The following is a 15,025-nucleotide window of genomic DNA, read 5'->3' as shown; positions in this document are numbered from 1 at the left end:
TTTTAATTGGTTCACATCCTGGCTCTAGCGTTTACCAGATGTGAGTGCTTGGGCAACATTTTGATGGCTCTGAGTTTTAGGGTCTCCAACTTAAATGGACAGAATATTGACTTCACAGAATTGTTACGAAGTTGGAGATAATTAAGATAGCATTTGTAATCACTCAGCACAGTGCCTGCTATGTACTAGCTCCATGAGAAATTTTATTTTCTCTTTCAGTCTCTTCACACAAAACTGAACCTAATTAATGTCATACCTAGCACAAACAGGAGACACTTAAAATTTTATACTTGCTCCATAGATTAGACATATTTGGAGGGAACTTTGTGGGGCTGATTAACATTAATGTGGAACCATGTGTAACACTACTTAAGAAAGATCACCTTTATATTAAGAAGTTATACCTCCTCAAAATATTTGTTCATTGTAATATAAAAATCAGGCAGTGGAGCCTAGGTGGCTCAGTTAAGCTTCTGATTCTTGATTTTGGCTCAGGTCATGATCTCAGGGTTGTGGGACTGAGCCCTGCATTGGGCTCCATGCTTAGCGAGGAGTCTGCTGCTCTCTCTCCCTCTGTTCCTCCCCCCACTCACATACTCTCTCTCTCTCTCAAATAAATAAAAAACAAACAAATAAATAAAATCTTTAAAGATAAATAAATAAAAATAGAAAAAATAAAAATAAAAAATAAAAATCGGGCAAATTTAGCCTCTTTTCTGAACCGCTACTTAAATGTTATCTTCTTCATGAAGGTTTAATGATGTCTCCTCAATCAACCTCATCAGAGTCAAACTGATGTATTTGACTTAGACACCTCCTATATTACTGATTACATCCTATATTTTACTATAATTTGTTATTTTATAATCCACACTACATTGTAGACGTCTTTGAAATTGACACTATGGTAGTGTTCCATACTAGTGTGCCAATCTAACATTAGAATCTACTAGAGGTCAAAGGACAGTGTGAATAAAGGGCTAATACTAAGCCTGGGGTAAGGCAGGGCTGCTAGAAAAATTTTCCTTGGAAACACTACTTAAGACAAAGGAAGAATGCCGTTTATATCTTCACGGTGTGTCACTACTGGGTCAGGGGAGATATGAGTTGGCATGTAAGCCTTAGACTACAATGGTTTATAAAACTGGTGGGCAGGGGGGCTATGGCCTTCTATAGGTCAAGGAGATCTACACATTCTTTGGCTCTCAACCATGGCGGCCACACATGCCCCGGACAGAAGAAGACAAAGAAGCTGCAGTTCTGGGTACCCGTCAGGTCTCCTAATGAGATGAAGATGTTGTGTTTTCTATATTTCCTGTTTTGTATACTTCTAAGAAGCTAATTAACTGTAGTATTAGATTAATGCCTCTTCATTTATGTTTCATGAGTCTTACTGCCAATCCGAACCTGTAACCATAGCTTTGTTGCTGCAGGGTTTCTACTGTAGCTTATTTAAATCATGAACAACCAACAGAGCATTTACCAAATGATTTTGGCGCATCAGAATAATAACCCTGTTACTTGTAACTACAGAAATATCATGGCAGAGGTAGGGGATCAAAAAAGTTCAGGATGTATTATAATAATTGAATGGTCAATATGACTAACATGTAAGATGGAAGGAAGAAAAACCAGTGGCTACTGAACTGTGAGACACGGCAGTGAACTTGTGCAGCCTGCCCCCACCTCCGAGTTTCACACAATATTTTTACAAATATGCATATGGTTATTTCTGAAATGTTCAGTTTCTAAAGACATTCTGAAAGATGACCCCAAGAAAGGGTAAGAGCTATTACTTTTACTTCAGTTTAAAGAGTCTGTCTGATTACCCTTTTGAGAAGAATTCAGGCAATTTATAGGGAAAATTACTTCTTTGATGCCTCCAGGTTACTACTTAGCAAATTACTCTTAGACTCTACCAAATGGCTTTCATTAGTTAAAACTAAGGTTAGTTTTTTTTCCCCCCTGAAATGTCTTGCTCATCCTTGAAGAATTACTCAAATACTGTTTAAGGGCAAATGATTCCAAGAGTCTACGACAGTAGTCAATCTATTATATTACTTCTAATGAACATTATCAGAGCTTTCCTTCTACTTTCCCTAATGCAAACATAGCACATTATTGGGTTGGAGGAAAAAGTGCTCAAATAGGAACAAGGCTGATGTAAAAACCAAGTGTTTGTTTTTAATATGATTGGTGATGGGAACAAAATAGTTAGGTTGAGCCAAGGTATCCCTCCACTCATCATCCCATCTAATGACTTTCTAGTTCCTATAACAGAGTCAAGCATTCAGGAAAGACCAAGACCACAGCAGCAGAAAAAACAAATGGAAAGATTTCAAAACATTCACTAAGAGTGTGGGTGGTTAAGGCAGCATTGATGACCAACAGGCAGTGCTTCTTTTTCACACACAGATTGTCTACAATGGCTAACACATTCTAGTCAGGAATGGCTTTGCTTTCAAGTGAGACAATAACCAAGCAATAAAAGCCTGGTGGTTTCCACCCTTGGAATTAATTTGATTTCTTCATATAGTCATACAAACACACACACACACACACACACACACACACGAGAGAGAGAGAGAGTGCGAGACAGAGAGAGAGAGAGAGAGACTGAGACGAGAGGAAATGAAGGGGAATTTAGTCCAGGCTTTTATTGCTTGGCTATTTAAGAACTTTTCATAAGACAGACATGTATTTTCAGATCAACAGTAGAAAAAATAAAAATAATTCCCCTGTAAATATACTAAAATTGCAAAACAAAAAAACCATTAAAGCTACTTAAGATTACAAATACTAGAGATTATAAGAAAGGAAATAAAAATAAAATAGCAGACAGTGTAATCAACAATTGAAAGCATAATCTTGGGAGACAATTTTCCATGGATCTCTTCAGTTTCTATACACCTTGTAAAGAGACACTGGCCATTTTTGTCCTGAGCTATCTTCTCAAGGATACCTGTGTAGCAAACAGTTTTGGAAGACAGAGATAGTATAATCTCCAGAGATGGCAGTTTGTTTCTTGACCAGCGTAATACAGGTAAGGTTTCCCTCCAAGGCAAAGTTTGGGCAGGTTACCAGCCCCAAACCCTTATAACACTGGGGATTTCCTGAGCTCAGTGTTCATCTGGGACACAGACCTACCGTGTGCACAGCAATCACTTGAGTCCCTCTCCTTTACTCCCATGGGCTATGAGGGGTTGGGCAGAGAGAACCAATGTGTATATGAATCTTATGTTATCTGCGGTACAGTGAGTTATTTGACTCCATAAAGGAGTCTCGTGTTTTCCATTAATATTCATAAAATGGCAGCAGGCTAAATTGTTAGCTTGGAAAATGGGTTAAAGTCTCAAACTTAACACACCCCAGAGAGAGCTATAATTCAAAAATGAAAGGCTCCTTCCCCCCAAAATGTCCTTGAAGAAATTTTCAAGCGCACAAAGTATTATGAGTTCATTACCAATAAATATTCATTTAAAAAAAACTGTTCATCAGGAAGAAAAATGAACCAATCTGAAATCATGAGCTACCTGAGACACGATGAGCACATATATGTATGAAAATTATCAGTAATTTTAAGCGACTACGAACTACAAAAATCCTAATGACTCATTTCTTGTTTTTAATAAATGGGTATACAATTCTAGATGGCAATAACAAGTTAAGAAAAGATGTACTAGCCCTAATCAGTTGTGTCTCCGGAGATGATGAAACCAAGTCAGTGAGAAACTGGATCAGTTAGCTGGGTAGAGACAAAATGAAAGGTCATACTGGTCTGACCCTATTCATAACAGGTAATCACTATTTTGGGGACAGAACAGAGTCAATCTGCAAAGAGAAGAAAATGGAACACACGCACAAATATAAGTGATTGAGTCAGGCATCCCAGTTTTCTAGTTCCTGTGACACTTAACCATTTTTCAGTCCCTTGCTCTTTGAGTCTCTGTATCCCTAAAATAAAACCCAACATTTATTGAGCTGGTTTGAGTGGGCCTCTTTTCCTTAATACCCAAAGAACCTTGACTAGAATACACCCAAAATGTTGAAGCTAGAAAGCCAGTTCTGTCTTATTTTCTGAGAGGGTAGCTAATTGATAATAAATTAAGAATATTTCATAGCACAACTTCATGGAACCTCATTAAAAAGCAGTTTTTTCTCCATGCATATTCTATAGAACATGTGGATATGTACATTCCCAAAGTCATTGCCACTTCTCTCTCCTTTTAATTTCAGCTATCTTCTTTCTACCGTGCTGGCACTACAAGTTGGTTTCTTCATTCCCAGTTCTTTCCCTCTATGTATCAGTTTTGATTTGATTGTTTTTATTTCCATGTCCCAAGCATAGGCAACATACTATCTACCAAGTTTTGATACTTGGGATAGTATTAAAATGTTTAAGATATTTTTTTGTGATCTATTGTGGCACAGATATATATACGAGTACATTATTTCCCCCTGTCTATATCCTTGTTAATTTCTGCAAAAATGACATGAAGCCCTCTAATGGCAGTTTTTCTATGTCAGACTTAGGTTTCTTCCTATTAGCTGTTTTCTTTTCTTTCCTTCTGAAATTTCAGTTAAACAATTCCAATGTTCTGCCCAAGAGTTTCCTTGTTTTTGCAATCTGTACTGTACTCCTTGCCCATGAGTCTTACCCCATAAACCAAGATTGCAAATTATGAAAGTCTGACCTTCAATATTGGCTTTCCATATATCTTTCTCTTCTGAAAGCATGATCTTTACTGGAAAAAGAATTAGAAGAAATACTTCTACCCTTGATCCAGCATCCTTCCCTATTCTTCATAATCACAAATGAGGTATTTTTTATATTGTAATGTATTACCATGGAACTGCACAAAAGTACATACTCTTATATAGGGCTGGTGAATTGTAAAAGACCTTATATTACACCTCTACCCAGGAAAACAGCATACCTTTTATTAGACATACCAGTGTCTATGACGCCAGTATTTTGTACCTAACAGGGAGTCTCTATTAGTGTATGCTTCTTCCCTCCTGGATAGACGGATGTCTGGACAGACACAGTCATAGAGACACAGGAGATTTTATTATAAAAACTGACTCACAATTATGGAAATCAAGAAGTCCCATGATCTGCTACCTGCAAACCCAAGAGCCAAGAAAGTCAGTGATATAATTCAGCCTGAGTCCTGAGGTCTGAAAAGCAGAAGCACCAATATCTACAGGCAAAAGAAGATGGATATCTCAGCTCAAGTGGAAAGAGTGAATTCACCCTTCTTCCACATTTTTGTTCTAGTCAAGCCCTCCGCTGACTGGATGATGCCTACCCACACTGGTGAAGGTGCTCTTTCTTCTTCACTCAGTCTTCCAATTCAAATGCCGATCTCTTCCAGAGATACCCTACCAGACATACCCACAAATATTTTATGAGCTACCTTGGGCATCCCTTACCCCAGTCAAATTCACACATAAAATTACCAGCACAGGTATCAATAATTTCCCTTGAACTATTATTGCCTAGATATCTCTTCATCATTCTGTTAAAAACATTAAATTCCACTGCTTCATATAATCCAGATCCAGTGTCTAGGAACTTAATTTCATAATTCTTCCATACCCTCTCGACTTTCTCTAATTTTGCCATACCATTTATCACCTCTTAATGTTCTATACCATTATATTATTATTATTATTATTATTATTATTATTATTATTTTCTTCTCCTCTTGTTAAACCTTAAAATCCATAAAGACTGTAATTTTTATCTGTTTTATCCCACTGGTTCAAGCATCTATACCTACTATATACTAGGGGCTTAATATATGTTTGTAAAATGAATAAATAAAATCTAGTTTAATGAAATCTTATTGAACATCTTTCTCTTTCTCCTCTATATTCCATTATCCTTTTTGACAAACTCTAGTGCTGACTTTTTCTTGCAATTTTCATCTGACTCCATTTTTTAGATTACAAAAGTAACGCCTTCTTATCTAACACACAAACACACATGTTTCATTACTCTCCATACTCTTTCATTTTCCTTTTTATGGATTCCTTATGGATTATATTTTCCATCCTCTCAGGTAAGCTAGAGTACATACATATAAGTCAAACTTTTTCAGAAAGGTTTTCTAACTGGAAAGGTGAACTTGCATATATAAACATACTGATGACCATATCAATGCAGCAGAAACATATCATACTTATTATACATATTTTGTCAAAAACTGAACTCTAGCACTTTGTGTTTTCTCTCACCTCCAAAACAGCCACTGTAAAATGTTTCTTTTTTTTTAATGTACTATTCAATGGGAGCCAATGCAATTGTTATATTTAAATATTTATGGCCATTGTAATGAAATAAATGGTCGCCTAAAGGACTGAAAGACTAAATTATCTCTAGGTTCTTAACTTACTGTCGGAGAGGGAACTGGGGTCAAAGAAAATCTGATCTGCTACTTGCACAACCTTAAAAAGTCAACAACCGAGATGAGATTCCAGACTCCATTACTTCTGACTCTTTTGATCAAACCCTAAACCATGTTTCATGGGTTGATGGAAATCGGAATTAACTTTTATCTATAGAGAAATAATATTTTTATAGCTGCTCACAATCCTCCCTGTAAAACTGTCAATTTTACAAATGCTGTTGGCAACAGGAACATAAGTAAGTAGCACTGCCTCATAATAATCTTAAGTGCTTCGCAATAAAAACAAATATCCATGCCCTGTTCTTTACAGAGACTATTATTTCTTGGTTCACACTGGCATAGTGTTAGTTGCTAATACTTTTACTGTTTAGATTTATGTTGTTCCTCTTATCTGCTTACCTCCATGCTTCCTATAAAGACCTAAGAACATCTGTCTTTATGACCATTAGAGCATTAATGACACTATCAATATAACCTCAAAGGAGCATCCATCCAGCAAGAGCATCTGCTTCCCTACTACCTCTTCTCATATTCATTTAATCGCAAATCCTCCAGACACACACACACACACACACTTTAGAGGGTACCCTCCCAGAGAGTAAAGACGGGAAGTATGGTGGTAACACCACCAGTCAGTAAGTACTTTCCCTTTTGGAACAATTTTAAAGGATGTTTATAATTTCAACCTTAGGGAGTATATCCTTCATGGTAATGCTACTCACAGGGCCATTCTACCCATTGGAAAACTAAAAATATGGCTATTAGTTACCTAGGAAAATTATACTCTGGGATATCAGATGAACAATATAAATAAATTCTGGAGACAAGCCTCTTGGGTTCAAGTCATAGCTCTGATACTTACTAGCTTTGTGATACTAGGCAGGTTACATAACTTTGGTGTTTCTTTATCTGTGTAAACCAACCGATAGGAATGGCTGGGATGATTAGACATAAAGACCTTATCAACAGTTCCTGGTGTCATATGAGCATAAGATGCTGTTATCGATATAAGGCCTCTGTGTGACCCAGTGTTTGAGGAATCAGGTGATGCTGGTATGCATTCTCTCCAGTGTCTCTTCAGTTCTTACTCTCCCTTTGCCTTAGGAAACTGCACCTGGCCTTGTCCTTACTTCAACCCTAGAGAACTATAAATGCTAAGTGAACCAGCAACAGCCATGAAGGGACCAAATTTATTTGTAGTGTTACTTTATGGAAGCTAAAAGTTTGAGTTTGTAATAGTGCAAGTTTTTAAAAGGCCATTTCTAAGACTTGAAAGATAGTAAGCATTTTTTCTGTATTGAAGAAAATAGAAATGCACCGCTTACCTATTTTTTTTACATATGAAAGTCAAGTTGATATTTTAAAAAATAGTAATGTGGCATGAGCAGAACTTCTTTGCGATTCTACTTGTGATTAAATCATCCTTTACATATTTAGGCTGTTACATAGCAAGATGGAGTCCAAGATACTTACATGATGTTTGCAAGACAACAATTTGCTACATAGATGTGTGGTACCGACAGGGTATTTACCAAAAGACATACTTACAAAAACTCAAGAAAGATGTAAGCTTCAATCATAAAATTACCTGGTTGGCTAATTTGTACTGAGTATCATTTGTAAAAAATCATTTCTTTAGAATTTGTTCACATACTTTCAGCATAATAGTGTATAAATTCTTCTTTTTTTAAAAGATGACTTGCTATAAAAAGGGTGTGCTTAATATGAAAAAAAATCAATCACACAGGCCAAGTCAACAAAAGAAAGTTTAAAATTAAGCAAATCCACATCACTATGAAGGAACTGCTATTGGTATTTGGTGTACCTGGTCTCAGATATGCCAATATGCCAAGGACAAAGATTAAAATAAGAGAAAAAAGAAAGAAAAAAACCCAGAAAAACAGGTTCAGATTACAACATTATTATTTTTTATTTTTGTTTTTGAAAGCGAGAGAGAGAGAGCACAACTGTGTGAGTGGGGGGCTGGAGGGAGAGAGAGAGAATCTCAAGCACACTCCACACCCAGCACAGAGTCCAAAGTGGGGCTCAATCTCATGACCCGGAGATCATGACCTGAGCCGAAATCAAAAGTCAGATGCCTAACTGACTAAGCCACTCAGATGCCCCTACAACATTATTTTTAACACAGATATTTAATTATTTCTCTCACATATCAATGAAGAAAAGAACTGAAATGAAATTAAAATTTTGGGTGAATTTCAGATAAAATTTCTTTACCACAGACATACTATTTTCTAAAATATCAATCTGGAGTCAAATGAAATTAATGCAAAAATATTGGAAATATTTAATTTAAATCATTAAAAAAAAAAACTGGCTCTACATTTAGATGAGTTAAATATTTAGACCCGCTCTTTTCTCCAGAACAGTTCCTCTGTTCCTGAGCATTTTATATAGATTTGCTCCTTCTTTTTCAATGTTCCATTCTGTTATGTAATAGTTCTACTGGTTTAAGAATGACTTAGGTTGTCTTCCTACAGTTCTGCTTTACTTAAGACTGTCTTCCTATTTACTTTAGAGATGAAGGGTGGCTGAGAGAACATGATCTTCTTGAGCCACCTATATAGACATTATTTCTAGAATTGTAGCTGGCTATAAAGAAGTCTTAGTCCAGCTCAATTTCTCCTTCTATGTGATTTGCTCTTCCACCCGAGTGCCCATGTTTTATTTCATCACTGAGATTCAGGGCAAATGGCTTTATAAGGACATTTACCCAAAAACCTTCAACATCCCTCTTAGCTCTGCAGCTCCGTTTTCACCCTTAGTTCTCCTTTGTTCCTGTAATTGTATTTTTGTCATGTTTCTCCCCACCCCAAGTCTTTCAGTCCTCTTCTAACAGGAGCCTCTTATTGCTCCTATGTGAGACACAATGATGAGTCCAAATCTTGTGCTTTGCACGTATATGTGATCATGAGTATTCATTGGACTTCCTTTTGTGTTTCTGGATGTAATAACATATTTCCTGTCTATTTAACAGTATGTGTTACTTCTAGGTGAAAAGGTGTCAGGGAAGACAAGAGATAAATACAAAAACATGAGAAACCACATATTTGCTAAATAAAAATAGGACCAACTGTAATAATTGTCAGAAACCCATGCTATATAAAATAGGCTTAGCTTGCAGAACATCATTTGTCAAAGACAAACTCACTGAGAATCTCTTTCCTCCACAGCCTTTCCTGCCAACATAATTTCTGTGATTTTGAAAATTCTTCTACGGTTATCTCTGAGGTCTCTTTGCCAGTTTACTGCAAAGGGCAAACTGATCTTTTACTGCCATTTACCCCTCTCGGGATTTTGCCTCCCTGTTCTTTAGGGAGAATTAGCTTCTTTTTCATATAAAAGATGACTGTTCAGGTCATCTATAATTTGGGGGCTCAGCAATAGGACAAATAGAAGAGTCAATAACCAGCACTTGAACTTTCAAAGGTGACATAAAAAATGACAGTTTTCTTAGGGGGGGAAATCTCTCTATCTTCTTCATATTTGTCTACTATTGTTTTCACTTTTCTCCAGACAAAAACAGTTTGGTTTTAAAATGAAAGCATTTTTAAAACACGAATTTGCAGAAACTATATGTCAAAGACTATGTTCACAAAAGAGGCAAACAACACATAATGGGACTGTTATGAAAAATCCAATTCCCTACTCAGTGTACATTGTTTGGATTGCTAAATATTTATGGTAGGTTATACACAGAGCAGTCCCCATCAAGGACCTAATAGTAACACAAACAACAATAATACAAGAGTGTCTGGGATAAGTGTCAAAGTGAAGTACAGACATAATTCTCTGGGAGCTTTAGGAGGAAGAGCCCACTTTTTCCTGAAGGAACAAAAAAAAAAAGCTTCATCAAAGACTTGACAGATAGAGAGAAGAAAAGAGATGAACAGAAGCATAGGCATGAAGGCAGGCTAATATGATGGAAATATTCCCATTCCCCCAGGAAATGTTCTGTCTACTGATAGCTGTGACCCTTAAAGGTTCTCAAAAGTTGTACAGCAATACACACACATCAGTAGTTTTACAAGTCTTTCTTGTAACAAGTCGTACAGAATTGAATTGCAGTTGACACTATATTTCCTACCAGGTCACTGATTTACAGAAGGTCAAGATTAGCCATGGACTGATTTGTTTAGCAGGTGAAGCTTATGTTCAGAGTTCAAGTCACTCAACTTTGATGACCACTCCTACACATAAACACACACACGTGCACGCGCACACACATACACACCCCGCCCTACCATCTGTTCTGCCATCCCACTCCCCAGATTCCCAATGTCCCCAAACACAGGACACTCCGCCAGTAGTTCCCCTTGACAATTTTTCCATGTTCCAAAAGCAAGTTTTTAAGCTCCATGTGACTTCATTATTGCTATAGTCCTAGTGTCTGGAACACAGCGAATACTCAATAAGTAGCTGTTCGATGAATAAAAGATTAATAGACCAGCAGCAAATGGTAAGCAGAAGAGAAACTATCATGTTCATTTTGCAGATAAGTCTGCAGAGATAGACGGGTTCTAGGTCTCTCACTTGTGCTCATTTTACCATGAGGTGTTGCTTTTAGTCAAATAATGATTGATGGGGGCAATTACAAATAGGATGGAGGAGTAAAATAATGATGGTCTGAGCATACAGAACATATAATGGGCCCTCAAATCCTGGTATATAAGCAGCTACCGACTCTATGTATGCATCTAGTCAGCCAAGGAGGCAACAGTATTATCACATGAAAGAGAAAACCACTGTGGAAGGGACCAAAAAAAAGTAATGTGTAAGTTGTCATAATTTCCCTAAACTTCCTGCCCTCTAACTCTATCTTTGCCCATTCAACCTTTCCCCTTCCTATTACCTGAAACATTAAACATTATGACTTTAGGCACTCGTTTCCAATTGTTTGTTTGCAAGGAGAATCGGAGTGATGATAGGGATAGCACGGGAGTCACGTGGCATTCTCATCAGATAGAGCTCCTATTTAGTGCTGAGGTAGAGCAGAAGGAATACAACAGAGCTGTGTGGTGGGAAATGGCAGGTCCACGTGGACCATGTGAGAATAATCTTTAGGGAATTTTATGATAAAATGATGAAATCCTTAGAAACATTTGCACATTATGTGTGAGACTGAAAAACTGGGTAGGAAATAGGGCTTTGAGAAGTTTTCTTCTATGCTAAAATGGTAGTTTCTAGAGAATGTAATGAAGATTCTAATTGTACTTAGTCTTTTGGTTGCTAGACATGTTGCTTATTGAAATGGAACACAACTGGAAGCTAGGTTAATATGATTTCCCGGTGATCTTCTGATTTGGTTAGGAATGTTTCAGCTACAAGTAACAGAAAAAGTGATGTACAGTGGCTTAAATATGTAGGGTTAATTTCTTCTCACCTAACATAAAGTCTGGAAGTACTTTCTTCCACCATTTTCTTCCATGAGAGAAGGATGTGGAAAATGAACTTATATACAAATGAGCACAGAATTTCATGTCACTATACAAGTCTCACTACGAAGGGGTATTTAGTCTACCACTACTGTGAAGTACATCTAGAACATTTCTCATTACTTCAAAAAAAAAAAAAAAGCTAAAAACTAAAAACCTGTACCTATCACCAGTAACTCCCCATTATCCCTTCTCTCAGCCCCTGGTAATCATGAATCTACTTTCTCTCTCTGGATTTGCCTATTCTACACTTCAGATAAGGAATCATAATAGGGAGCATTTAGTGACTTGTTATTTTATTGTATATGTTTTCAAAGTTCACTCACCTCCTAGCAAGAATCAGTACTCCATTCCCTTTTATGGCTGAATAATCAGTCTTAATGTCTCTATGTTCTCTGCTATAAACTTATCTGCCTGAGCACGTGTGTAATTTGGTTGAGGCATCATGCTGGTTCTTCTTCTTCACCTCTCCTTTTATAACTGCCCTTTTTTGGTGTGCTATAAAAACTCTAGAATTACAGGGCGCCCGGGTGGCTCAGTCATTAAGCGTCTGCCTTCGGCTCTGGGCATGATCCCAGAGTCCTGGGATCGAGCCCCACATCAGGCTCCCTGCTCTGCTGGGAGCCTGCTTCTTCCTCTCCCACTCCCCTTGCTTGTGTTCCCTCTCTCACTGTCAAATAAATAAATAAAATCTTAAAAAAAAAAAGCTGTAGAATTACCTCTTATTCAATTTGAATTACAGTGTCCTCTAGGTACTCTAAAGGAACTGTGGTGCCTCTCTGTAAGTGAGTAGTCCTAAAAGACAACCTACAATTTACCACAAATAATCCACTAATTCAACTTCAGAAGAAACGTATTTCAACACAGTTTTTTCTATAATTTGTTCATCAATGTTTGATATATTCAAGCTTTTATATTTTTGTTTTAATAATTGTAATAAGAACTCAAGGGAGAAGAAAAATTAACACATAAATCCATATAGNGGGTGGCTCAGTCATTAAGCGTCTGCCTTCGGCTCTGGGCATGATCCCAGAGTCCTGGGATCGAGCCCCACATCAGGCTCCCTGCTCTGCTGGGAGCCTGCTTCTTCCTCTCCCACTCCCCTTGCTTGTGTTCCCTCTCTCACTGTCAAATAAATAAATAAAATCTTAAAAAAAAAAAGCTGTAGAATTACCTCTTATTCAATTTGAATTACAGTGTCCTCTAGGTACTCTAAAGAAACTGTGGTGCCTCTCTGTAAGTGAGTAGTCCTAAAAGACAACCTACAGTTTACCACAAATAATCCACTAATTCAACTTCAGAAGAAACGTATTTCAACACAGTTTTTTCTATAATTTGTTCATCAATGTTTGATATATTCAAGTTTTTATATTTTTGTTTTAATAATTGTAATAAGAACTCAAGGGAGAAGAAAAATTAACACATAAATCCATATAGCCATAGAAAATTAATTAAAATTTTCAATTATGTACGTAGTTTTATTATAGAGAAGAATGACAGGGTGATTACTAAAAGACTTTCAAGCATAAAAATATATTACATTAGTATAAAATTCTATTGAAGAAGTACAGTGAAAATGCAAACTCAAGAGAAAAGGGAGCAATGTAAAATTTATAATCGTAAAGAAGAGAATTTGTCTATTTTAAGTGGCTTATAGTTAGTAGCAAATTGCTATTGTATTAGGTCTCCACTGGAAATATTTAAAGAAATGATATGTGCGAATCAGTTTTATTTAAATGTCAATATCTACAATATGCCATTAATCACATCCTTTTCTAGTGCTTAGGATTTAAGATACAGATGGGATTTTTTAAAACTCTAGATGTAAATTAAAATGTGTACAACATATTATACTATTAAAATATAAATATATCATTAATCAAAATGCAATAAATAGACATAATTTTCCAGTTAAAAGACAGAGAAATCAGAATAGTAAAAAAAAAAAAAAGGTTTTGCATATAGACAAATGAATTCTTTTTTTTTTTTAAGATTTTTTATTTATTTGAGAGATAGAGCAGAGTGAGTGAGAACACAAGCAGGGGGAAAGGGCAGATGGAGGGGGGGAGCAGGCTCCCCACTGAGCAAGAAGCCTGATACTCCATCCTAGGACTCCAGGATCAGGACCTGAGCCAAAGGCAGTCACTTAACCGACTGAGCCACCCAAGTGCCCTAGACAAATGAATTCTAAAGTTTATATGAAAAAGCAAAAGACTCAGAATAGTCAACTCAATACTGAAGGAGAAAAACAAAGTTACAAGACTGACACTACCTGACTTCAAGGCATGGTATAAAGCTACAGTAAGCAAGACAGCATGCTATTGGCAGAAGAATAGACAAATAGATCATTGGAACATAACAGAGAGCCCCAAAAAGATGCCCATAAATATAGTCAACTGATCTTTGACAAAAGAGCAAAGGCAATACAATGGAGAAAAAAATCATCTTTCAACAAATGGTGCTGGAATAACTGAACATTTATATATAAAACAAAACAACAACACACAAAAAAACCCCCCGACAACATAATTTAGAAACAGAGCTTATATTCTTTACAAAAAATAACTCAAAACAGATCACAGACCTAATGTAAAGTGCAAAACTAGAAAACCCTTGGAAGATAAAATGAAGAAAATCTACATTGCCTTGGATATGGGGATGAGCTTTTAGATACAACACCAAAAGCATGATCCATGAAAGAATTAATTGCTAAATCAGACTTTATTAAAATTAGAAACTTCTGCTCTGTGAAAGACAGTATCAAGAGAATGAGAAGACAAGCCACAGACTGGGAGGAATATTTGCAAAAGACACATCTGATAAAAGACTACTACCCAAAATACATAAAGAACTCTTAAAACTTAATAATAAGAAAATGAACAACCAGAAAAAAATGGACAAAAACCCTGGACACCTCACCAAAGAAGATATGCACGTGGAAAATAAGCATATGAAAAGATACTCCCCATATTTCATCAAATGAAAACAACTAGATACCACTACATACCTACTAGAACAGCCAAAATTCAGAACACTGACAACACCAAATGCTGCCAAGGATGTGGAGTAACAGGAACTCTCATCCATTGCTGGTGGGAACGCAAAATGGTACAGCCACTTTGGAAAATAGTTTTGTAGTTTCTTAAAAAAACT

Source organism: Ailuropoda melanoleuca, chromosome 4 (genome assembly GCF_002007445.2).
Source record: "Ailuropoda melanoleuca isolate Jingjing chromosome 4, ASM200744v2, whole genome shotgun sequence".
NCBI classification, from domain to species: Eukaryota; Metazoa; Chordata; class Mammalia; order Carnivora; family Ursidae; genus Ailuropoda; species Ailuropoda melanoleuca.
This window is presented reverse-complemented; position numbering follows the sequence as displayed.